Source organism: Hibiscus syriacus, unplaced genomic scaffold (assembly GCF_006381635.1).
Source record: "Hibiscus syriacus cultivar Baekdansim isolate YM2019G1 unplaced genomic scaffold, ASM638163v2 tig00013915_pilon, whole genome shotgun sequence".
NCBI lineage: Eukaryota > Viridiplantae > Streptophyta > Magnoliopsida > Malvales > Malvaceae > Hibiscus > Hibiscus syriacus.
In genome coordinates, this window is record NW_024062311.1 from 76896 (window position 1) to 103389 (window position 26494).

The 26494-nt window shown below is 34.2% G+C and overlaps 1 long non-coding RNA gene and 5 other non-coding genes across 6 annotated transcripts; all 6 read right to left on the reverse strand.

Annotated features, from left to right (window-relative positions):
* Positions 1-897: 897 nt before the first annotated feature.
* Positions 898-26494, reverse strand: LOC120206516. The gene is made up of 3 exons (XR_005524117.1): positions 26343-26494; positions 5463-5472; positions 898-908 (listed from the first exon to the last, which is right to left on the reverse strand). It is a non-coding gene; the product is annotated as an uncharacterized LOC120206516 (long non-coding RNA).
* Positions 6232-6392, reverse strand: LOC120206519. The gene has a single exon (XR_005524118.1). It is a non-coding gene; the product is annotated as a U1 spliceosomal RNA (small nuclear RNA).
* Positions 7626-7741, reverse strand: LOC120206522. Its single transcript, XR_005524121.1, has one exon. It is a non-coding gene; the product is annotated as a U5 spliceosomal RNA (small nuclear RNA).
* Positions 8491-8651, reverse strand: LOC120206521. The gene has a single exon (XR_005524120.1). It is a non-coding gene; the product is annotated as a U1 spliceosomal RNA (small nuclear RNA).
* LOC120206520 lies at positions 13378-13537 on the reverse strand. The gene has a single exon (XR_005524119.1). It is a non-coding gene; the product is annotated as a U1 spliceosomal RNA (small nuclear RNA).
* On the reverse strand, positions 23007-23124 carry LOC120206523. Its single transcript, XR_005524122.1, has one exon. It is a non-coding gene; the product is annotated as a U5 spliceosomal RNA (small nuclear RNA).

Below are 26494 nucleotides of genomic sequence, written 5' to 3' on the forward strand. Positions count from 1 at the left end.
ACCCCAAGGGTGTATTTATAGATTCTAAAATCCTAGAGATAAACATGGAAATTAAAATAAAAACAATTCTAAAGATAATTCCAAATGTTTTTTTTTTCAAATTTAAACTTGAAATTTTAAAAATAAATCTCCTAAGATATCTTTGTCTGACTACCTTCCAAAAGGTGCTGACTAGATCTTCTATAAAACTGTTGTTGATTGGACCTTCTAGAAACTATCACGTCAGGTCCTGTAATGCCCATAGTCGTGCCCATGTCTCCAGCCGTGACCAAATAAAAAAAATTGTAGAACACGCCCTTTTTAATGCTAATTCTGGAAAATAAGATCTTGCACGAAAATAAACACAATACAACAAAATCAGTAGTAATAAATCCACAATATCAAAGAATTATCAAGAAAATATTATGAAATTAGAACAATTATTAGTCTATTATTTTATGTAATTTGAACCACATACTCTTCCTCAACTACCATAGAGTACTTTTGTAAAAGTAAATGTCCTTTTGTAATTTAGTGCTTCAATTGTACTTTTTTCAGATTTATGCTTTAACTATACTTTTTGTGTAAATGCTTTTATTCAATTATATCTTTCGACGATAACTTTTTTATCAATTCTGAGATGAAGTCTAAGAATTCATCGTACTTTCATTAATCTATTTCTTTAAAATTCATTCTTTAAAAAATAACATTATAAATAATTATACATTTTTTATTTTCATAACATTATAAATAATTATTATAAATAATTACAAAACTTTGCTTGATGTGGGGGGAATTTAACAAGGAACACCCTTACAAAAAATTGGCTAAGAATAATGAGAGTGTAGTGAAAACCTCTCTATCTTTGTTTAGACTTTTTGCATTATTTTCTCTTTTGTTTTTCTTCTCCTCTTCTTTTTTCTTTCAAACTTGTTTTCTTTGTTGAACATTAGCAGTGGTAATCAGAGTTGTTTCTTAAGGATTGTGAGGTTCTATTACTATTTGTGAGTGATTAAAACACATCGAGAATTTGAGTTTTTTAAGTGTTTTCTAAAATGACTTCTTCAAATGCTCCTTAAACACATGTTCCTATTTTTACAGGAACTCATTACCATGTTTGGGCAGTTAAGATGAAAATCTATTTGAGATCTCTAAGCTTGTTGAGGGTTGTAAAAACTAATGAAGATCCATCGGCATTGAGACCAAATTCCACTCTTGCTCAACTCAAATCTTATGATGAAGAAATGTTGAAAAGGGATAAAGCTTGAAAAATGGATAATGCTTTAATGTGTATTCACTCCGGGCTAGCAGACCACATTTTCACCAGCATTATGGATCTTGAAACACCCAAGAGAGTTTGGGATAAACTCAAGGAAACTTATGAGGGAGGTGATAGAGTAAAGAAAACTAATCTCTTGACTCTAAAGAGATACTTTTCTATGCTATAAATGAAGGAGGATGAGTTAATCAAAGATTTTTCAATGAGGTTGATGGACATTATAAATCAAATCCGTCTTTATGGTGAAGACTTACAATATGAAAATGTGGCGGAGAAAGTCATTATTAGTGTTCCTTAGAGGTTCGAAGAAAAAATTTTAGCTATTGAGAAATCTTGTGACATGTCAAGATTGACCATTTCTAATAGTTTTAGCAAGTTAGAAGCACAAGAACAATGAGTTTATATTCGAACTCATAAGGCAAGTGAAGTTGCTTTTCTTGCTGCTCATAAAGGAGTAAATTTTAACAAATTCGGGAAGAAATCTGAAAGTTTGAAAAAGGGTAAGACTTTAGTTTCTCCTGATGGTCAGAATAGAAAGTTCACATCATGTCCTATTTGTAAGAAAACAAATCATGCTGAAAAGGATTGTTGGTTCAAGGATAAGGGAAAGACCAAATTTTAGTGTACCTTTTTGTGATAAGCTTAGCCACACTGAAAAATTTTGTTGGACTAAAAAGAAGTAAGCAAAGAAGCAATCTCAATAGCAAGCAAATGCCAGTGAAGAAAACCAAGAGCAGGGTGAGCAAATGTTCATGGTTTCTCATGTTGTTGTACCAGCTCACAATTCCATTTGTCTCTTGGATAGTGGGTGAACTAGACATATGACACATATGGAAGCATACTTCAATTCACTAGATCAGTCTTTCAAGACAAGTGTGAAGTTGGGAAATGGTGCTACGGTTCAAGTTCAAGGCAAGGGTTCGATTTGTGTCAATACTCCTCAAGGTAAAATAACTATTCATATTGTTCTTTTTATTCCTGATTTAGACCAAATCTAGTTGAGTTTCCTCAAATGATTAAAAATGGTTGTAGTGTTCAGTTTAAGGGTGATCTATGCAATATATTTGATGGTTATGGTTCTAAGTTTACTGAGCTGAAAATGAAGAATAATAGTTTCTATTTGAAGCATGATGTTATTTATGAACATGTTTACTTAGCAAATGATGAAGTTAGCCCTCTTTGGTATAAAATGATGGACCATTTTAATCTTAGAACCTTGAAGTACATGCAGTCGAATGACTTTGTAACTAACTTGCCTAAGCTAAATATTTATGATGATAAATGTGAAACTTGTTAACTTGGATAGTCACGTAGGTTTCCATTTTCTCATGATGATGTGCAGAGAGCAAGTATGAAATTAGAGTTAATTAACTCTGAATTGTGTGGTACAATGAAGACTACTTCTATGAATGGAAGCAAGTATTTTGTGTTGTTGATAGACGATTTGAAAAGATTATGTTGGTTTTATTTCTTGAAGTCTAAGTTGAATATATTCTCAATGTTAAAAGAATTCAAGAAATTTGTTAAAAATCAAAATGATTGTAGGTTGAAGGTCTTTAGAACGAACAATGGTGGAGAATATGTGTCCAAAGAGTTCAATGATTTTTGCAAAGACTCTGGGATTCATCATCAGCTCAATGTTTCTCACACTCCTCAACAGAATAGAGTTTTTGAAAGGAGGAATAGAATTTTTTTGAATATGTCAAGATGCATGTTGTTTGAAAAACATCTTCCCAAAACATTTTGGGCAGAACTGTCTCTACTTCTATGTATTTGTTAAATAGGTTAACAACCAAGGTCTAAACCATTTATGGAACACCTTAAAGTGTTTGGTTCAATCTGATTCAGTCATATACATTCTAATATGAGGTCCAAGTTAGATGAAAGGGCTTGGAAAGACATTTTCATTGGTCATTCTTATCAATTCAAGGGGATAGAGTCTTCAATCTGGAAAGCAAGAAAGTTGTTGTAACTAGAGATGTCACTTTTGATGAAGGTTCTTATTGGAATTGTGAGAAGAATGATGTGCAGAAACATGATCCACCAATGTTTGAAGAAGTTTTTACAACTGATGATATTGAGAATGATGAAAATAGTGATAGTTTTGATACAGCAAACACGACTAACGCTGAGGTTGTCAAAACCAAATCCTTAGCTAATATGGATGAAAGGTGCAATTTTATCTTTGCTGAACCAACAAGTTTTATTGAAGCTTCAAAGGTACCTGAATGGATTGATGCAATGAAGGCAAAAACTTCTGCAATTGAGAAAAATGGTACTTGGTTCTTGATTGATCGGCCTAACGACAATAATGTTATAGGTATGAAAGGGGTGTATAGGACCAAGTTCACTCTGGATGGCACTGTGTTCAAGCATAAGGCAAGGTTGGTTATAAAGGGGTATGCATAGATAGGTGGAGTTGACTATGGTGACACATTTGCACCATTTGCTAGGCTCGATACCATAAGATTACTCATTGCCATTCCAAGGGCAATTGGGTTGGAATGTGTTTCATTTTGATGTAAAGTCTGCATTCTTAAATGGAGAGCTTGAACAAGACATATATGTTAATTAACCTGAAGGTTTTATAGTTGCTGGAAAGGAGCATCAAGTGTACAAGCTCAAGAAAACTTTTTATAGCCTAAAACAAGCACCAAGGGTTTGGTATTATCGAATTGATTCTTATTTGCAGAAGTTGGGTTTTCAAAGGAGCATTAATAAAGCTACTCTGTATCTTAAGAAAGATGAGAATGTTGATTTTCTTGTTATTTCTCTTTATGTTGATGATTTGTTGGTGATGGGAAGCAATGACAAAGTTGTTTCAGAATTCAAGTTGAGTATGCAAGAGGAATTCGAGATGTCTAATCTCGGTTGGTATTTTCATTTCACAACAAAAATATGCCATAGATGTTCTAAGGAAATTTAAACTGGAATCTTGCAATGGGAGTTGATTCACCATTTCCTTTAAACTTTAAGTTGTCAAAGAACGATGGTGAGAAACTCGATGATCCTTTTATTTTCAAAAGCATAGTTGGAAGCTTACTTTATTTGACAGCAACAAGACCAGATTTAATGTTCCTTACAATGTTGTTATCTAGATTCCTGAGTTCACCAACTGATGTTCATTTGGGTGTTGCTAAGAGAGTTCTCAAGTATGTGAAAAGCACAATGTGTGAGGGGATGAATTATTTGAAGACTGGTAGTGTATTGTTGAATGAATACTCTGACACTGACTGAGTCAGAAGTTTGGATTATATGAAAAATACACATGGATATGTTTTCAACCTTAGCTCGGGTGCAATCTGCTGGAGTTCAAAGAAACAACAAGTTGTGACTTAATAAACTGCTGAAGCTGAATACATTGTTGTTGATGCATCAAATCAATCAATTTGTTTGCGGAATTTTCTTTCTGATCTTGGATTTAAGCAAGAAGATGATACTATTATTTTCTGTGACAACAAATCTGCTATTACTATTGCTAAAAATCCAGTTCAACATGGCAGAACAAAGCATATCGATGTGAAGTTCCATGCAATTCATGAAGCTGATAAAATTTGCATATCAAGATGAAATTTTGTTCTTTTGAAATGTAGATTGTTGATTTGATGACGAAGGTTCTTTCAATGAATAGAATTTCTTTTCTCAAACATGAGCTTGGTATGACCAATATCAACCTCAAGGTGGAGTGTTGATGTATTTGAGTTTGATAATGGAAATCAGATATTAGGTTGCAACCCAAAACCTTAAGCTGGAAATCAGATATTAGGTTGCAATTAGAAATGAGAGGTTAGGTTGCAATTGAGAATTCAGGTTGCAACAGGTTTTGTCTTGTATGTCAGTTGTAATGATGTCTATTAGTTGTTTTTGAGTCTGTTTTAAGTTAAGTGTGTCTTTTACACTTATGTTTGACAGCTCTACATTTAAAATTATTGTGGTTTGTAATCCTATTAAATGAAATTGTTAGAATGATGAGAGTGTAGTGAAAACCTCTCTATCTTTGTTTAGACCTTTTGCATTCTTTTCTCTTTTGTTTTTCTGCTCCTTCACTCCTTTTTGCTTTCAAGCTTGTTTTCTTGGTTTAACATTAACATCTTAAGGCAAGGGAAAGTAGAATAAAAACAGTAAGAATATGAATGGTGATTAGATCACATAAACATTTAACTAGAAATTGAAACGGACCACGTGAACGGATCCCCTCTGCAACAAATTATGATCTACGCCAAGAGCCTTGTTTCCACAGGTTTAGCAACACCTCAAGCAGTTCACTTTGGTATGAATTGGCATATACGGAAGCTAAGGGTAAGATTAGGAAAGGGGACAAAACATGAGAAACAACACTCAGTTCTGAATTCAAATGTAACAGTGCTGTGGGGAAAGCTTTTAGGTTTGTAAATCCAACAAAGGAAAAAAATCCTATGGATGAATGAGATCCATAATTTCTCAGTTGATGTTCCAAGGATATCAACCATCTAAATTTCAGATTGTGTTGATGTCGAAACATGAGCCATATTTTTTTCTAAAAGAGATCACTGCATATGTGAGGCTTAGGATATGTTTCAAGACTTCATCATTGATTAAAAGATTGAATTGGAATTTGAATGAGAAATAAATCAAATTTATTTGAACTGTAATTCAATTTATTTATGTTATAACAATAAAAAAGACAACAATCGTGATATCTTTTATTTTCGGGTTGTGATTTCTCTATTTAGGAAAAGTTTTCCTACAGGTGAGAAATAACAAGTCTAGTCTATGGAAATGCTTTGATTAAAAACTGTGATATAAGTTAGTTCCAAATTGGCAGGCAAGAATGGACTGTAGAACAAGCGATTTGATAATAAAAATCATGAGATAAAATATAATATTACACTGCATCAATTACTCTATGTGAAATACATCTTCTTCCACAGTCAACAATTTAATAATTGGTAAACTTGGTTATTAAACAATGATAACTTTTAATTAGAAATGAGGAAGGGGTCGCGCGAACGCAGGCCCCCACTGCCATAAATAAAGACGTAGGCTCTCCCACTTGAGGAGACCTTAAGCAAGTGCACCTTCCAAGTGCAATGAAAGCCACCAGCCTAGGCCATGAGTCTTATTGATCACCCATCGACCCCGTCCAGGTAAGTATATTTCAAGGTTCTCCTATGCTTATTCTTTATACATCTAGCTAACCTCTCCTCTACTTTCTTCTCGATGTGGGTTTCGAGCTCTCAAAGTTGTGCATACTAAATATGTTTTATTATTATACAGCTGCACCCAAGTTTTAGTATTGCCATGTTCATCAGTAATTTGTCTAATAAAACTGAACTTATTGCTCAAGTTTAATAGTGAATGTTTTATTTTGTTTTATTGAAATTTTGAATTTATTGATTTCAAAGATATAGATGCGTCTTTATCATGAATATTTGGGCTCCACTAATTTGCAGTTCCTCGTGGTGTGATATATGGCTGTGGTGACATACATACGAGGAACTTATAATTGATAGATTTCTGGTGGTATTGTTTGTGTAATTGCAGCTGTGTAAAGGCAGTTTGCTTGGTTGGTACCTATTGTCTGTAATATATTTCAACAGAATTGCCCAACAGAAGCAGTGGAAATTTACCTATGTTGCAACCGTTGAGTACCAAAGACAAGGATAGTAAAACCAAATCAAAAACTCTTGATTGGAAATTTTGTGGACCCTGAAGATTGGATATAGTGATTTCATTTGTTGACTATTTGAATACCTTCATTTCATATGGAATTTATGTTGGAAGCATAAGTGGACACTATAAATAATCTCTCTTTCTCTCGATTTTTACTCATACATACATGCATTTTAACTTTAATCATTTGAGCCTTTATATAGGCATTAATAACAGCCTCTTTTTCTTCAATTGTCTTAATTCTCAATCAGCAGAAACAGTCTTTTATCGCATTCTTTCTGCCTTTCTTACATCTATTTCTTCAAAATGCATACATTATGAATATACTAGGCAAGTTTCAATATAGTAAATATTGGCAAGTAACAAAAGCATGGATTTATATTTGAAAATAAAAGCATGATATTATTGAATTTATAAATTCCTTAGACATTTCAAATCCACGCATTCGACTAATCCATAGAGTTGAGAAATAAATATGAACACTACATTTCTATTGCTATGCGTGCTATCACTCAATTTACATTTGAAATCCAATAACCACAAGGCGAAAAAACTGTGGAAATTTGCAGAACGGTATCAACCTAATATCTATATCCTATGACTAAAGACTAACAGCAATGACTTACACCACCAAAGCTGCTGATAAGGATCATTAACAGCAGGAGAAGAAGGCACGACTAACTCATAATAATTAGGAAACTTGGATTGATGTGGGGGTATTCAACAAGGAACACCCTTCCAAAAATTGGCGTATGCCGCTTTTAGTGGAGAGCACACGGTATTCTTTAGTAAAAGACGAAAGAATAGTTCGCTTTTACTCACCACACGGCTCCGTGAGTTTAAATGCTTGCTACATTTTTCTTTATAAACACGAGGAGTACCTGCAAACTTGATTTCCCAGTGCGATGCGGGACTTGTGAACAGAATCAGTCACGTGTCCAATATTACCAGTTTATATCATGGTATTTTTTGTGACTCGTGATATTAAATTCTCCTCTCTTTGTGATTTCTATTCAAAGTGAAGGAAAGAGATAAGAACCTAGCTTCAAATGAAATTTCCTGCATACTAGGAGGGGGAATTAGCAATAACCATTACTTTTACTTCAAAACTGAAATCAATTTCAATATGGTTGGGGTGGATATAATGTCTTAGGTTAGCTTTGATTCTAACAAAATAACCGAGGACACAGGATTAACATAGTTTGCTATAAGTGGCATTAGTTTTGGACTTCTGCTCCAAACAAACATACAAAGATAACGTATTTTGTGATTTGGATGAACGATGCAAGCATTTTCCACTGCTTACAACTCAACCGCGGGAAATGCTCCAATCTCTGCCTATCCTAATAAAATCCCAAGTCTTTCAATCGGGAAGAGTACCCATCACTGCTAAACCCCTTCAAAACTCGTATCAATACATGTTTGAATGACAAATCCAAATTTATCAGAATCAACGGATATTGCTATTACCACATTGGTTGATCTTCTGTTTCGATAAATTTCAACTCCACAGCCAACAACAATTAACACTAGGTAAGCTTCATTATTAGACGAAAGATACTTTTAACTAGAAATGAAGAAGGGGGGCCGTGCGAACGCAGGCCCCCACTGCCAGAAATAATGTCGTAGCCTCTCCCAATTGAGCAGACCTTAGGCAGGTGCACCTTCCAAGTGCAAAGAAAACCACTAGCATAGGCCATGGATCTAATTGATCACCCATCGACCCCGTCCAGGTAAGAATGTTTCAAAGGTCTCCCATACTTATTCTTTATACGTCTATCTAACCTCTCCTCTTTACTGTCTTTCTCGATGTGGGTTTCGAGCTCTCAAACTTGTGCGTGCTTCATATTTTTTATTATTATACATGTGCACCCAAGTTCTAGGATTAGCATTTTCATCAGTAATTAGTCTAATAAAAAAGAACTTACTGCTCAAGTTGAATGGTGAATGTTGATAAGTTTTGCAATTTTAAGCATTTACTCACAATTGTTTCTTTTCTTTATTTATTTTTGCTGCAGGCTCTCCGAATTATCACATTTTATTCTACTCAACTTGCGGGATCAAATTATCATTACCCAGAAGTATAGTATTGTAATTATACGTGAGATTGCCTTTAATTTTATGTTTACATTTTGAATTTTAAGATCATTTGGTAAATAATTGTGTTTCTTTTAAGACCAGGGTGAGCATTTGTTTATGGTTTTTCATGTTGAATCATCTCATAACTCTACTTAGGTCGTGGATAGTGGTTTTACCAGTCACATGAAACTCGTGGCTGCATACTTTAACTCCCTTTATAAGACTTTTAAGATAAATGTGAAGTTAGGAAATGGTGTCACAGTTCAAGTTCAAGGCAAAGACTCAATTTCCGTGAATATTATACAAGGTAAAAGAACAATCTACAATGTTCTTTTTATTCTTGATTTAGATCAAAATCTTCCAAGTATTCCTCAAATGATTAAAAATGGTTTGTGTTCAGTTTAAGGGTGATTTCTACAACATATTTGATGTTTGTGGTTCTAAGTTCGTTCAGCTGAAAATGAAAAATAATAGATTTTAATTGAAGCTTGAAGTTGATTGTGAACATGTGTACTTGGAAAAAGATGATCTCAATCCTATTTGGTATACAAAGATAGGTCATTTTAATCTTAGAACTTCAAAGTATATACAACCAAATGGTTTTGTAACATATTTTTCTGTGCTTAATATTTGTGATGATAAATGTGATAGTGGTCAATTTGAAAAGTCTTATAGACTGTGATTTTCTCAATGATTGTGTGAATAGAGCAAATATGAAATTAGTGTTAGTTCACTCTAATTTGTGTAGTCCAATAAAGACTTCTTCTGTGAATGACATCAAGTATTGTATGTTTTTCATAGGTGATATAACAAGGATGTGTTGAGTATATTTCTTGAATCTAACCTGAATGTATTGTCAACTTTCAAAGAATTCAAGAAATCTATTGAAAATCAAAGTGATTGTAGGTTGAATGTTTTAAGAACGAAAAAATGGTGGAGAGTATGTGTTCAAGAAGTTCAATGCTTTTTGTAGAGAGGTTGGGATTCATATCAGCTAACTATTCCTTACATTCCTCAATAGAACAGGGTTTGCAAAACGAAGAATAGAATTGTTCTGGATATGTCAAGATGTATGTTGTTTAAAGAACATCTTCTAAAATCATTTCGGGTAGAAGCTGTCGCTACGCCTATGTATTTTTTTGAACAGGTTAGTAACTAAGGATGTGGATGAAAAAACTCCTCTTGAAGCCTGGTCTAGGTTTAAGCTGTCTTGGAAACACCTTAAAGTGTTCAGTTCACTCTGTTTCGGTCATATACATGCTAATATGAGACCCAAGTAAGATGGAAGGACTTGGAAAGGAATTTTTATTGGTTATTCTTCTCAATCCAAGGGGTATAAAGTCTTTAATTTGTAAAGCAAGAAGATTGTGGTGAGTAAAGATTTCACTTTTGATGAAGGTTCTTAATGGAATTGTAGAAGAATAATGTACAGAAGCATGATAGTATATCAATGGCTGACGAGGTTGTTATAACTGATGATATTGAGAATAATGTAACTAGTGATAGTTCTATACAACAGATAAAAATGATGTTTAGGCTATCAAAACTAAATCCTTAGTAGATGTGTAGATGTACAATTTTATCTTTGTTGAACCAACAAGTCTTATTGGAGTTGCAAAGGTACCTGAATGGATTTATGCAATGAAGGTAAAAATTTCTGCAATTGAGAAAATGGTACATGGTTCTTAACAGATCAACCTGACGACAAGAATGTTATAGGTGTTAAGTTGGTTTATAGGACCAAGTTCAATTTCGTTGGCTCTGTATTCAAGAACAAGGCTAGGTTGGTTGTAAAGGGGTTTGCACAGATAGGTGGAGTTTACTAATATGACACATTTGTACTTGTTTCTAGACTCGATATCATGTGATTACTCATTGTTATTGCATGTCAATTGAGCTGGAATTTGTTCCATCTAGATGTAAAATTTGTCGTTCTGAAGGGAAAGCTTGAAAAATATTTTTTTATGTTTTTCAACCTGAAGGTTACATGGTTGCCGAAAAGGAACATCAAGTGTACAAACATAAGAAGACTCTTTATGACTTAAAACGAGCACCAAGGGCCTGGTATTATCGAATTAATACTTATTTGCAATTATTGAGTTTTTAAAGAAGCGTTAAAGAAGCTACTTTGTATCTTAAGAAAGATAAGAATGATGATTTACTTGTTGTTTCTCTTTATGTCGATGATTTATTGGTAATGGGAAGCAATGAAAAAGCTATTTTAGAATTTAAATTGAGTATGCAAAAAGAATTAGAGATGTTTAATCTTGGCTTATTGAGCTACTCTCTTAGGATGGAAATGAATCAAAGCAAGGTTGATATCTTCATTTCACAACAGAAATATGTCTTAGATGTTCTAAGAAAATTTAAGTTGGAATGTGATGCAGGGGGATCCGAGACAGATGATGCTGAGCTGTCAGATTGCACGTTGATGGCGCTGAGATACCATGAGTTGGCAGATCAGCGCAAAGGCGGGAATTGATTGTGACATGTTCCTCATTGGGGTCGTTTTGAGTATGTTTCAGTCTTTTGGCCATAACTTTGGCTACAGGTGTTAGAATCGCGCATAAGACCCCAATCCGGAAAGCTCTTTTCGACGCGCACGCTCTCCACATTGAGCTATGCTCTATGTGGCCTTTTTTTCAACCTCAAATTCTGCCGTTTTCCCCTCCGAATCACTAGATTTAGTTATTTTTTTACTATTTATGGTAATATTTCGATTGTTAATTAGGAAGTCAATTTAAATCCGATTTAGGCCGGATTTTTGGGAGATTGCTTATTTTATTTCGAATTTCAATTTAGAGTGATTTTCGGGATTTTGCTATTTTTGGCAAAATTCGAATAAAGACGATTTTTTTGCTATAACAGTCCGGCTTGTGGACTGCTTTTTGGATGGTTTTGATTTTATAATATTTTATTAAACCCTAGAGACTTTTTTTCTCTGGTTTTTGGGCAAATTTTCTCTTGTGAATCGTCTGTCGGAACTAGCCTACAGGATAATCACTATTCTGTCTGGCGTCAGAATGTTGCAAGGGAGTTGATTTACCATTTCCTTTAAGCTTGAGGTTGTCAAAGAACGATATTGAGAAACTCTGTGATCCTTCTAATTTTAGTAGCATAATTGGAAGCTTACTTTACTTAACAGTAACAATACCTTAATTAATGTTCCCTGCAACATTGTTATCAAGATTTTTTAGTTCACTTACTAATGTTCATTTGGGAGTTGCTAAAAGGGTCCTTAGGTATGTGAAGAGCACATCAAGTGAGGGGCTGAATTATTTAAAGATAGGAAGTGTGATGTTGACCAGATATTATGACAGTGATTGGGCAAGGAGTTTGGATGATATGAAAAGTACATCCGGATATGTTTTCAACCTTGGTTCTAGTGCAATTTGTTGGAGTTCAGAGAAGCAAGAAGTTGTGGCTCAACCAACTGCAGAGGCAAAATACATTGTTATTGTTGTTGTTGTAAATCAAGCAATTTGGTTGAGAAATTTACTTTTTGATCTTGGGTTTGAGCAAGAAGGTGCTACTATTCTTTTGTGTGACAATAAGTTATCTACTGTTATTTCTAAAAACCCAATTCAGCAATATAGAACAAATCACATCAATGTGAAGTTTCATGCTATATGTGAGGATGAGAAAAATTTACATATCAAGGTGGAATTTTGTTCTTCTGAAGTGCATGTTGCTATGATTTTGCTGATTTGTTCTTCCGAAATGTTATGATGATGAGAAGGCAATGTAAGAAGAAGCCTCTCTTCTCATTTTCTGAAAACGTTTTGTATTCTCATCTCTTTTCCTCATAAGCTTATTTTTCTGCGTAATATAAACAGTAAATTGTACAGTTCTAATGTATCATGGAAATTTTCAACTTCCTATTGCTGTTGAAGTACTGATCTTTACTCTCAACTACACCGAATTGGCGAAATATAATTTCCAGTCTCTCACTGCCAAATGTCATATAATACTACCAAATCCTAAGAATGAAGCAACAAACAAAACAAAGTTATCGCTTTTGTTGTCCAATAGCAGCAGAAACATATCTTAGATGAACTGTCGCCTATGTATGTGAAATATGCATTACTTATTCTGCCACTCACATTACTTGCTGACAAGTAAATTGTGGGCAGTGAGAAAGTGTCTTAGCATCATATGAGAAGCAAGTTACTTTAGATTCAATAGAAAGCCAAAACTCGAGTTCAATGATATTTTTAATGGAAATTCGATCTAATACAGGTTGAGGAAGTATGCTTATCAGAATTAATGGACATTGCTATTACCACAGTGGTTTATCTTCTGTTTCAATAAATTTCAGCTCCACATTCAACTTTAACAATTGGTAAACTTAGTCAATAAAAAACAAAAACTTCTAACTAGAAATGAGGAAGGAGCCACGCGAACGCAGGCTCCCACTGCCACAAATAATGGCGTAGGATCTCCTAATTGAGGAGACCTTAGGTGGGTGCACCTTCAAAGTGCAATGAAAGCCACCAGTCCAGGCCATGGGCCTTACTGATCACCCATTGACCCCGTCCAGGTAAGTAAGTTCCAATGGTCTCTCGAGCTTATTATTTATACGTCTAGATAACCTCTCCTCTTTGTTGTCTTTTCGAGGTGGGTTTTGAGCTCTCAAAGTTGTGTTTACTTCTATTATTATACATGTGCGCCCAAGCTCTAGGATTACCATTTTCAATAGTAATTTGTCTAATATAACTGAACTTATTGCTCAAGTTGAATAGTGAATATTGATAAGTTCTGTAATTTTAAGATCATTTGGCATAAAATTGTGTTTATGTTGGCAGGGTTTAGAGCTTGGTAGGTTGCCTAAACCACATAGTGCTTTAGAAGTTTTCTTAGTTAATAGTATGTATTGTTGAAAATTTCAATTTATTGATTTCAAAGATATAGATGCGTCTTTATCATGAATATTTTGACTCATTGGCTCCACTAATTTGCAGTTCCTCGTGGTGTATTATATGCTTGTGGTGACTTGATTTCTTCATCACACATGATCTTCTGTTAATAGGAAATGTGTTCTTGCTTGCTACATTGACATACATATGAGCAACTATTTGGTAGATTTCTGGTGGTATTGTTTGTATAATCACAGCTGTATAAAGCACTTTGCTAGGTTGGTAGCTATTGTTCAAAGTCTCTTGATTATGGCATGACTGTTAGAGTATGCCAAAAGACCAATCATATGATGATTGTAATAATACTTTTATTTACCGATTTTATTGAATAAAGGCATTGCCGCTATTATTTTCAGTTATATATGTGTTTAACATAAACTGGAAGATAATAAAGTCCATATAATGATATAATTGTTATTATTAAAAGATCCCTAGTCAAGTATTATTATGGGCATGGACAATAATAATACGCTCAAGACTAACATGTTATTGATTGATGACAACGAGTTTACATTGACATAGAGATGTCAGAATTAATACATGATTATATTGTTAGAGAACAATGTATTGGATTGACCCACCATGAGCATATGTCTTGGATTATTATGTGACAGTCATAACATTATTCATGGTGATGGCTATATGTATGATCCTCATACTTGAGATCAATACTATCCCAACATATATTGTTATATGTTTTGATGCAGCTAAACAAGCTTCGTAACTGGTTGCTCTATAAAGACTGTTATTGAATATATCTCAATATATATGTAGTGGGTGTGTATGATTAAGATAGGATATGTCCTTCCTACATAATAGGAAATATATCATAGGCCACTTGATTGAGTAAGACTAGAAACGCATGGCCATGCTCGAATAAGTTGATATGAGATATCATAAACTATTAGTTAATTTAAGTCTACTCTAGAAATCAAGAAACAATAGATGGGCTATACAAGTGTGACTATTCCAAGACTTGTGCCTATTCTAGATATAAAGGACATAAGGATATAATACATAAAAGAGTTAATCACCAAGATGATATATCGAATCATATTTTCTTGTAACTTAGGTGACAATGATATATTGCTAGATGTCACTCATTGTATGTAATATTAAAATTGTTCTAATAATTACTTCTAATGTTACAAGAACCTATAGGGTCACACCCTAAGATTGAAACGAGCAAAAATGTACAATTTGTTGTACGTTACTAAAATATATCTAGAGTTATTAAGTATATATATATTTTAATAATCCCAAATTTTTTATTTCAATTAATTAAATATAGATTTAATTAATTTGAAATAATAAAATCTCTTATATGATTAGGGTAACTCGGATATAAAAGGATTATTAAATTCCAATTAATTAAATATAGATTTAATTAATTTGAAATAATAAAAACCCTAATATGACTAGGGGAACTTGGCTATAAAAGGGTGTGTTAGGTCTAGCAGCCATTTTGGGGAGAACACACACAAAACCTTCAGCCACTTTCTCTCAAAATTGTTTTGGGGGAAAACAAAATTGCTCTCAATCGGGTGAACTGAGTAGAGGCCGAGACGTGATTTCGTAGAGGCTTACGATTCGAACCGATCTACACCACCAGAATTCACTGTATTCCTTGCTATTTTTCAAGGAACCCACTGTAAGTATTCGCATCTCTTCCTCCCGATTTCAGTTTTTCGTACTTGGATCGCTGGTGAGACCGTCGAGTTTTGTTTCCGCTGCGCCATGGGGTGCGCCGACGGTCCTAACAGTGGCATCAGAGCCACTTGTACGATATGATTTATGGTTAAATTTTTTGTTGATGCGATATGTATGAGATGCATGTTCTACTTTTATCGATTTCGGTAAATATGATGATATCATTGTTCGAATCGATACCATAACGATTAATTTGTTAATATGTTTATCAATCGATTTGTTACTGGATGATCTATGGGAGTGCGATAGCAGATCACGTTTAGCAGTGGAACAATAGTTGTTCCGATGCAGAAAAGCTTCGGGATTGAAAATCCCAAAAGAACGATTCTGTTGATAATTGTTATCAAATCGTGACGTTTTTCCATGGGAGTGCGATAGAAGATTGCGTTTAGCCCTTGACCCCTTATCAGCAGTACAAATTGAAGGCCCATATTAATATTTTAACAAATGCGTAACAACGTGTATATATATATGATATGTTTGTTTTGCACGATGTTTGATATGCATGGTTATAGCCCTTGTTCAATTCACAATGGTTTATTTTGAAATACGGTCTGCGAGCTGTGCCTTTCTATATCTCTGTTGTATTTCTCTTCTCATCTTACTCCCTCGTATGTAAAACGAGTTTCTTTTAAAATTGTAAATCTATGAAGATTCACAAGGAGCAGAAGAATGGCGAGAAGATGCCTAGAGAATAGTCTTAGGCTTTAGGGTTCTTGGTTCTCCCATTGGCTTAGGATGGGCCACCTTAGTCAATGTTTTGGGCTATAACCATTGTATCTTATTTATTGTTATATTTGTTATGTATGCAATGCATCAAATGATATAATAAGAATAAATATATGAGATCAATAAGGGCCTAATATTAAAACGAACAATTATGAGATAATTACGCAAATCCCTCTTTATAATCTAAGTTAACTTAATCGTCCAATATTTACCCTCGTTAAGGCTTTGATCGATATTGTGTGGGCTTTGCCAAAGCATTGGCACATAAATCTATCTTGGTTAAACGCGAAGAATAAGCAAGTGATATTCACCGGTTGAAATATTGGTAATAACTTAGCTAGGTTATTCTAATAGGATTAGAAACCTAGAGGTTAAATATTTGGATAAGTCATGAGATGACTTGAACAAAAGTTGTTCACCAAAAGTGAGGAGTTACATGAGATGTAAATAGTCAAGTGTTACTTACCTAAATAATCACTATCCTAAAAGAAAAGCCAAAGCTGATTTAGGAAATCGATGTATTATGGATCCTCACCCACTAGAAAAATTTTCGTTGATTTTTTTGAAATTAAAACAAAGAGGGTTTTTAATTTTGAATAAAATAGTGGGAGTAATTTGTAAATAAAGTCCTATTTATAAATTTTAATTCGGTAAATTTACTTACTTTAATATTTCCATTGTTGTAGATTTAATGGCAAACAACACTGCGATCACTGCGATCACTCCTTGAGAAGGATAAACTTAATGTCATAAACTTCCTTGACTGGTTTCGTAATTTGAGAATTGTTCTCAAACAGGAAAGGAAGGAATATGTCATTGAGGAACCTGTTCCTGATGAACCGGCAGCTAATGCTTCAAAAGATGACAAAGACAAATTCAAGAAACATATGGATGATATGTTAGATGTTGGATGTCTAATGCTTGCCACCATGACTCCCGAGCTTCAGAAGCAACATGAGGACATGGTTGCAAATGAGATGATTCAAAATCTCAAAGAAATGGCAGAGGGAACTCCTGTAGGAGCTCATGTCATAAAGATGATGGGCTACATCCAAATGTTGGAAAAGTTAGGATTTCCTCTCAAAGATAAATTGGCTACCGATGTTATCCTGCAATCGTTGCCAGATAGCTTTAGCCAATTTGTCCTTAATTTCAATATGAATGAAATTAACAAAACTTTGCCACAGTTACTTGGCATGTTACGACTGCTGAAAGTAACATGAAAAAGGTTGGACCTAAGCCCATTCTGATGGTCCACAAGGACAATGGAAAGGGAAAGAAAAAGGTAATGGCAAAGTCTAAGGGAAATGGTAAGACCAAACCAAAATGGAAAAATGCATTAAAACCCAAAAGGGGTTAGCAAAGAAGGAAAATGTTTCCATTGCGATAAGACCGGACAGTGGAAGAGGAACTGCCCTATTTACCTTGAAGAAGTCAAGAAGGCAAAAGTAAACGGAACGTTTGTTTCAGGTATTTATGTTATTGATGTTAATTTTTCAACATCTACTTCTTGGGTATTAGATACCGGTTGTGGTTCTCATATTTGTACTTCTGTACAAGGACTGCAAAAGAGAAGGAATATGGCTAAAGGAGACGTGGACCTACGAGTGGGAAATGAAGCAAGAGTTGTTGCATTATCTATAGGGACATATGTTTTATCTTTGCCTAGTGGACTTGATTTAAATTTAGAGGATTGTTATTATGTACCTAGTTTGACTAAGAACATTATTTCTATTTCCTGTTTGGACAAGATTGGCTTTGAGATTATTATTAAGAATAATTGTTGTTCTTTTTATCTCGATAGTTTTTTTTATGGTTCGGCACAATTGGTTAATGGTCTCTATATTTTGGATCAAGATAACACCATTTATAACATAAATACTAAGAGATCAAAAACAAATGACTCGAATCAAACTTATCTTTGGCATTGTCGTTTAGGCCATATAAGTGAGAGACGCATATCAAAACTCCATAAAGATGGATTCTTAGATTCATTTGTTTTCGAACAATATGATGTATGCAAATCTTGCCTGTTGGGAAAAATGACTAAAGCTCCTTTTAATAGTAAAGGTAAGCGAGCAAGTGATTTATTGGGGTTAATACATAGTGATGTATGTGGACCAATGAATACACAAGCCAGAGGTGGATTCCATTACTTCATTACTTTTACCGATGACTTCAGTCGATATGGGTATATTTATCTTATGCGCCATAAATCTGAAGCCCTTGAAAAGTTTAAGGAATTTAAAAATGAAGTACAAAATCAACTAGGAAAGAGTATTAAGGCACTCCGATCAGATCGAGGTGGAGAATACTTAAGCATAGAGTTTGATGAACTCCTAAAAGAATGTGGGATTGTCTCACAGCTTACACCACCTGGTACGCCACAGTGGAATGGAGTTTCTGAAAGAAGAAATCGAACACTGTTAGACATGCTTCGATCGATGATGAGTCATAGTGATCTTCCAACTTCTTTTTGGGGACATGCACTTGAAACAGCCGCTTTCACACTAAATCATGTTCCATCTAAATCGGTTCAAAAGACACCATATGAGATATGGACTAGGAAACGTCCCAGTATGTCTTTTATCAAGATTTGGGGTTGTGAAGCTTATGTAAAACATCATATGTCTACAAAGCTCGAACCTAAATCTCATAAGTGTATATTTGTTGGATATCCTAAAGAAACTAAGGGATACTATTTCTTCAACCCTAACGAGAACAAAGTGTTTATTGCTCGAACAAGAGTTTTTCTCGAAAGAGAATTTCTCTCAAAGAAAGGGAATGGTAGAAATATTGAACTTGGAGAAGTTCAAGAACAGCAAATAAATAAACCTGAAGTTGAGCATGTTTCACAAGTTGTTGAGGAGCATTCAACAGATTTAGAAATACAATCACTGCGTAGATCCACAAGAGAACATCGTGCACCTAAGAGATTTGGATTTCTCCTTATGACACATGGAGATGTTCTTCTTATGGATCAAGATGAGCCCAGGACTTATCAAAAGGCATTGTCTAGCCCATACTCTGAGAAATGGCTTGAAGCCATGAGATCTGAGATGGATTCTATGTCAGTAAACCAAGTATGGACATTGGTTGAACCACCTGAAGGGGTCAAACCTATTGGGTGTAAATGGGTTTTCAAGAAGAAAACTGACATAGAAGGTAATGTACAAACATACAAGGGGCGATTAGTCAATAATGGTTTTTTACAAGTTCATGGTGTAGACTATGACGAAACATTCTCCCCTGTAGCTATGTTTAAGTCCATCCGGATCCTGCTCGCAATAGTTGCATTCCATGATTATGAAATCTGGCAAATGGACGTCAAAATCGCCTTCCTTAATGGAAAACTTGAAGAGGATGTGTATATGACACAACCAGAAGGTTTTGTCTTTCCAGGAAATACTGGAAAGGTTTGTATACAGAGGTCTATTTATAGACTAAAGCAAGCTTCTCTAAGCTGGAATCTTTGTTTCAATGATGCAATCAAAGAGTTTGGTTTTATCATATATGAAGATGAGCCTTGTGTTTATAAGAAGGCTAGTGGGAGCATTATTTCTTTCCTAATCTTGTATGTAGACGACATACTCATCATAGGACATTCTGTTAAGACTTGGTTAAGTTGTTGTTTTTCTATGAAAGATTTGGGTGAGGCAGCGTATATCTTAGGAGTTAAGATCTATAGAGATAGATCAAGACAACTTCTAGGTCTAAGTCAAAGTACATATATAGACAAAGTGCTGAAAAGGTTCAGTATGGAAGAATCCAATAAAGGATTTTTGCCTATGAGACATGGCATTTCTCTTTCGAAGGAAATGTGTCCTTCAACTCCACTAAAAAGAGAACGGATGAAAAAGATTCCATATGCTTCGGCTATTGGTTCTATCATGTATGCCATGATATGTACTCGACCAGATGTATCGTATGCTTTATGCATGACAAGTCGGTATCAAGTGAACCCTGGTGAAAATCATTGGGTTGCGGTTAAAAATATCCTTAAGTACTTAGGAAGAACTAAGGATAAATTTCTTGTCTATGGAGGAGAGGAAGAGCTTTGTATAAAAGGTTATACTGATGCCAGCTTCCAAACTGACAAGGATGACTCACGACCGCAATCGGGTTTTGTGTTTTGTCTTAATAGAGGTGCTGTGAGCTGGAAAAGTTTGAAGGAAGACACAGTAGCTGATTCTACAACAGAGGCTGAATACATTGCAGCTACTGAAGCATCAAAAGAGGCTGTTTGGATCAAGAAATTTATAATGGAATTAGGGGTTGTTTCCAGCATATCAGATGCTGTAGAACTCTGTTGTGACAATAATGGAGCCATTGCACAAGCAAAGGAACCCAGATCTCTTCAACGATCCAAACATATTCTTAGGCGCTTTCATCTCATTTGAGAGATCATTGATCGAGGAGATGTGGAAATATGTATAGTACACACGGATGACAATATTGATGATCCCTTGACGAAGCCTCATACACAACAGAGGCATGATCGTCACACTGAGTCACTCGGTATTAGATATGTGAGTGATTGGTCTTAGTGTTAGTGGGAGATTGTTAGAGTATGCCCAAAGACCAATCATATGATGGTTGTAATAATACTTTTATTTACCGATTTTATTGAATAAAGGCATTGCCGCTATTATTTTCAGTTATATATATGTGTTTAACATAAACTGGAAGATAATAAAGTCCATATAATGACATAATTGTTATTATTAAAAGATCCCTAGTCAAGTATTATTATAGGCATGGACAATAATAATACGCTCAAGACTAACATGTTATTGATTGATGACAATGAGTTGTCATTGACATAGAGATGTCAGAATTAATACATGATTATATTGTTAGAGAACAATGTATTAGATTGACCCACCATGAGCATATGTCTTGGAGTATTATGTGACAGTCATAACATTACTCATGGTGATGGCTATATGTATGATCCTCATACTTGAGTTCAATACTATCCCAACATATATTGTTGTATGTTTTGATGCAGCTAAACAAGCTTCGTAACTGGTTGCTCTATAAAGACTGTTATTGAATATATCTCAATATATGTAGTGGGTGTGTATGATTAAGATAGGATATGTCCTTCCTACATAATAGGAAACATATCATAGGCCACTTGATTGAGTAAGACTAGAAACACATGGCCATGCTCGAATAAGTTGATATGAGATATCATAAACTATTTGTTAATTAAAGTCTACTCTAGAAATCAAGAAACAATAGATGGGCTATACAAGTGTGACTATTCCAAGACTTGTGCCTATTCTAGATATAAAGGACATAAGGATATAATACATAAAAGAGTTAATCACCAAGATGATATATCGAATCATATTTTCTTGTAACTTAGGTGACAATGATATATTGCTAGATGCCACTCATTGTATGTAATATTAGAATTGTTCTAATAATTACTTATAATGTTACAAGAACTTACAGGGTCACACCCTAAGATTGAAACGAGCAAAAATGTACAATTTGTTGTACGTTACTAAAATATATCTAGAGTTATTAAGTATATATATTTTAATAATCCGGAATATTTAATTTCAATTAATTAAATATAGATTTAATTAATTTGAAATAATAAAATATCTGATATGATTAGGGTAACTCGGATATAAAAGGATTATTAAATTCTAATTAATTAAATACATATTTAATTAATTTGAAATAATAAAAACCCTAATATGACTAGGGTAACTTGGCTATAAAAGGGTGTGTTAGGTCTAGCAGCCGTTTTGGGGAGAACACACACAAAACCTTCAGCCACTTTCTCTCAAAACTCAAAACTGTTTTGGGGGAAAACAAAATTGCTCTCAATCGGGTGAACTGAGTAGAGGTCGAGACGTGATTTCGTAGAGGCTTACGATTCGACCCGATCTACACCACCAGAATTCACTGCATTCCTTGCTGTTTTTCAAGGAACCCACTGTAAGTATTCGCATCTCTTCCTCCCGATTTCAGTTTTTCGTACTTGGATCGCTGGTGAGACCGTCGAGTTTTGTTTCCGCTGCGCCATGGGGTGCGCCGACGGTCCTAACAATGACGTGGTTGTTGCATGGTATGGAGTACACTCTTGAAATTTCAATTTACTGTTAGGATCTTTTATATTTTCTTTGATTTAGTTTGACAATTGTAAGATATTTTCTGCAGGTATACGGTTAATTTAGTGGTATTCTTTATAAACAACAAGCTGTCAGGCTTGAATATTTTGATCTTTTCAAACTTTTGTCTAATTATTCCGTCAATGATTGGGGTTGAGTCTTCTAACCCAGATATTTACTGCAGAATTTAACGACAGAAGCAGTAGAAATTTGCCTATGGTGCTGCCCTTGAGTACCACAGACAAGGATAGTAAAGGCAAAGAAGAAAATTACAAGCCAATCACTAGTCACTAGGGAATAAATAGTGGTTGCAATCACGTTTTCCGTTATGCTGTGTATATCATGATTGCAGACATAACGAGTGCTATTACAGTAATTGCAAGTATCGCGATTATAAAATAGCAGTATTGGGCAGCATCGATACCATTATATCACAAGTGTTATTGTGGTCACAAACCGCTATTTAAATCTCTTATCGTTACATTGAGAAAAAAACTGCTGGAAAACATTGAAACTTGGATTGGTATCGGGGGCATTCAACAAGGAACACCCTTCCAAATATTGGCGTATGCCGCTTAAGATGGAGAGCACAAGGTATTCTTTAGTAAAAGACGAAATAATAATTCGTTCCTGTGCTCACCACACGGCTCAGTGAGTCGGAAGTATGCAAAAAGTTGCTTTACAAACACGAGGAAAAGCTGCTATCTTGCTTTCCAGTGCAATGTGGGATGGTGGGACTTGGCTTTATGGTAATTTGATTTGAATCCTTCCCTCCTTTTAATTTTGATATTCACTAGAAAAAAAAAACAAGGAATCAATTTTAACCATCTATTTTCACTTATCCAACGGTCCTAAATCTGTGTCAACTAAAAGAGTTTTACATTGTATAATAGGATACTCTTATATATATATATAATAGGATAAGTGAAAATAGATGGTTGAGATTAACAGTAGGAAATGAGAAGATATTCACTAGAAAAAAAAACAAGGAATCAATTTCAACCATCTATTTTGAACGATCCTAAATCTGTATAAAAACTAATGAGTTTTATATTGTGTAAGTGGATTCTAACCTTATATATATATATATTTAGTTGATTTTTATAGAAAGTTTAAAGTATAGATATTAAGAGAGGTAAGAACCAATAACAAAAATTATAAATGAAATTCTCAGCAAGACATAGTGAACCTAATGATGTCGAGATATATTTCAAATAAGAATTTGAAAAACAATATTTTAATTTAGGGTAAACTACACTTATCACTAAAATTTGGATAAATTTTTTTATCACTAAAATTTAAAAACTTATAAATAATCATTAATGTTATCATTTTGTAACAAACAATCATTCAATCCTTAACCTTCGTTTCTTTGATTACGGGAAGTTGATTTGACACGTTTGGACTACTGAGATAACAATGTTTGGTCATATCAAACCATAATTAACTAATCATTTACTTTAAAAACATAAAATTAGATATTTAAAAAGAAACTCTGAACCCTAATCCTAATTGGAAGAATTTCTTTTTCTAATGTTGCATCTATTTATTTATATGTAGGCACTTCTTCATTCATCCTACATGACAAATCTTACTTATAATATCGAAGGCCTATTAAAAAAAACAAGGTAAACTATGTAAAAGATTATGGGAAGTTCATTTCTTCCTCTGAAGTTTATGTAAACACTTTTGAATGTAAAAGACAAGAATATCATAATTGTCACTGGTTTGACAACACCTCAAGCAGTTATGTAAAAAGGAGCTAAGGGTGAGATTGGAAAAGGAGGTGACACATGGAGAATAACATTGGATTTCGAATTCAAATGTAACAGTGCAGTTTGGAGAGTTTTGAGGATTGTAAATCCAACAAAGGAGAAAAACCCATGAATGAATAAGATCTATAATTTCTCAATTTGTGTTCCAAGGATCTTTACCATATAATTTCCAGATTGTTTTGATGTTGTTGTGAGATTATTCATGCTGTAACTAAATTGGGAGATGCATTGATTCAAGTTATATTTTTGTAATCAAGTTCAGAATTTCCTTCCTCCAACAAAGATAAAACTAGATAAACAGGAATAAATTCCAAGTTGCAATGATGAGAAGAAAAACTATAATAAGTCATGCTACTCTCCGGATTCTGTTTCATTCAAATTTTTTAATGATATATGAATATTAGAGAATGGCCGAATGAAGCAGATCTATCCATTACACTGTTACATCATATCGTCCAAGGAGTTTCCTAGATCAATTTGAAATCTAGTTCTCCACTCTGAGCAAATCAATCAAAGAACCGAATGCGGGAATTCATATCCTAAAGCTAGTTACAGATATCTGCAATGCTAAAAGTTACTAAAGTATATTTAGCATCAATGTCTTAGACATAAATTCAGACTACGTGTATCATTATCATCAGCACAGATCTTTGTGCTCAAATCAGTATGGTATCAACTTAACAGTATGGTATCAATTTCCAGTATGATATCAAATGTCAGTAGTAAAAGCAAACGCCACCATAAACTGAAGTGACGCCAATTTTAAACAAGTGAAAGCATGAAAGGTATCCACAAAGTCTAGGAATTTAAACAAGTTAGAATACCTAAATAACCATCATATATTATGTAGGAATTCCATAGATCATACTACCCTAAAACATCAAGTACATTCAAAAGTTACATAATATCTCACTTGAAAATAACTCCAAATATAAAGTTATTTTCATATGGGAAGGCCAGTTAGGGTTAAATGGTACAAAATTGTCTTAATATTTCATCAGAGCGCATAAAAGTCCTCAATAAGAAAACTTTAAATTGTTAGATTAAAATTACTACTCCCTTGAACTGGGAAAACATGTTAAAGTGCCCACAAAGTGATGCAAAAGACTCGCAAGGAATGGGCAATATCTGTCATCCGGTGTTGAGTAGCACTTTTTCAGAGTTAACCATTCCAGTCTTATTTCCAAAACTAAATCTGTGGTGAATCGTTACTGCTCAAAGTAGTATCAGGGAGAAAACGACATTTTACTTATAATCTCAAAGAACATCAACCAAACTAGGTAAATCTATTACAAAAGCCTCAGCAATAACGACAAATGAAGGCTATTAGTAGATTAACGATGAAATATATGTAACCAAATCAAAATATGACATCAAGAGTATAATAGGTGTAAACAATATCAGAATTTGCAAATATAAAGAATTTTCTAACTCTTCCGCATGAAAACCAAGTTGCATATGGGAAAGTAATTCTCCGAACTCGAAATGCAAATGAAATCTAAAAGCAATATAAACAAGACAGGAAGGTTATATAATTGGATATCATCAAAGTTGTGGATTAAAAGATACAAGATTACCAGCATCTACTCTACCGATGAATATTAAGCAAGTCCTTGGCTTCACTCTGCTCCTCCATCAACCCTTCACTCGCATACTTACTTAAAAGATCCATCTTCTTCCTTTCAACAACCATCCTCTCAATGTGCCACTTTAAAGAGCAGAAACAGGGAGCCCCATCACAGATATTGTTGTATCTGGCAATTGGAGATTTGTAAAATCCTGTCATACATTCTTAAGCAAAAATGTTTGTTTCAAACAAATCCATCAAGTACAATATGTAATGGGATACCTCTTAAATAGCATATTTAAAGACTTGGGATGACAACTAACGAGAGATAGTTCAAGTAATAAATAATTTGATATCGTTTAAGTAACTTTTTAATTCGAATCTTTATGTATATAAAAAATCTTCGACGGAAGGCTTACTCATCAAAACTAACGTGGATCGATAACAATAGTATTTATAACACCAAGCGATTAATCAATAACCCAATTCGTAATGTTAAAACCGATAAAGGGAGAAAAAACACACCTTCCTCCTCGCCTTCACGTAAGCTTCTGCTTGGCGTTACTATTATTAGCCGCTTCCTTAACCTTCTCAATATATCTTTCGATAGGCGGAGTCAAAGTCGCTATATATCTATTTGCCGGAAATGGGGTCAAATCCGATATCATAGCCACCTC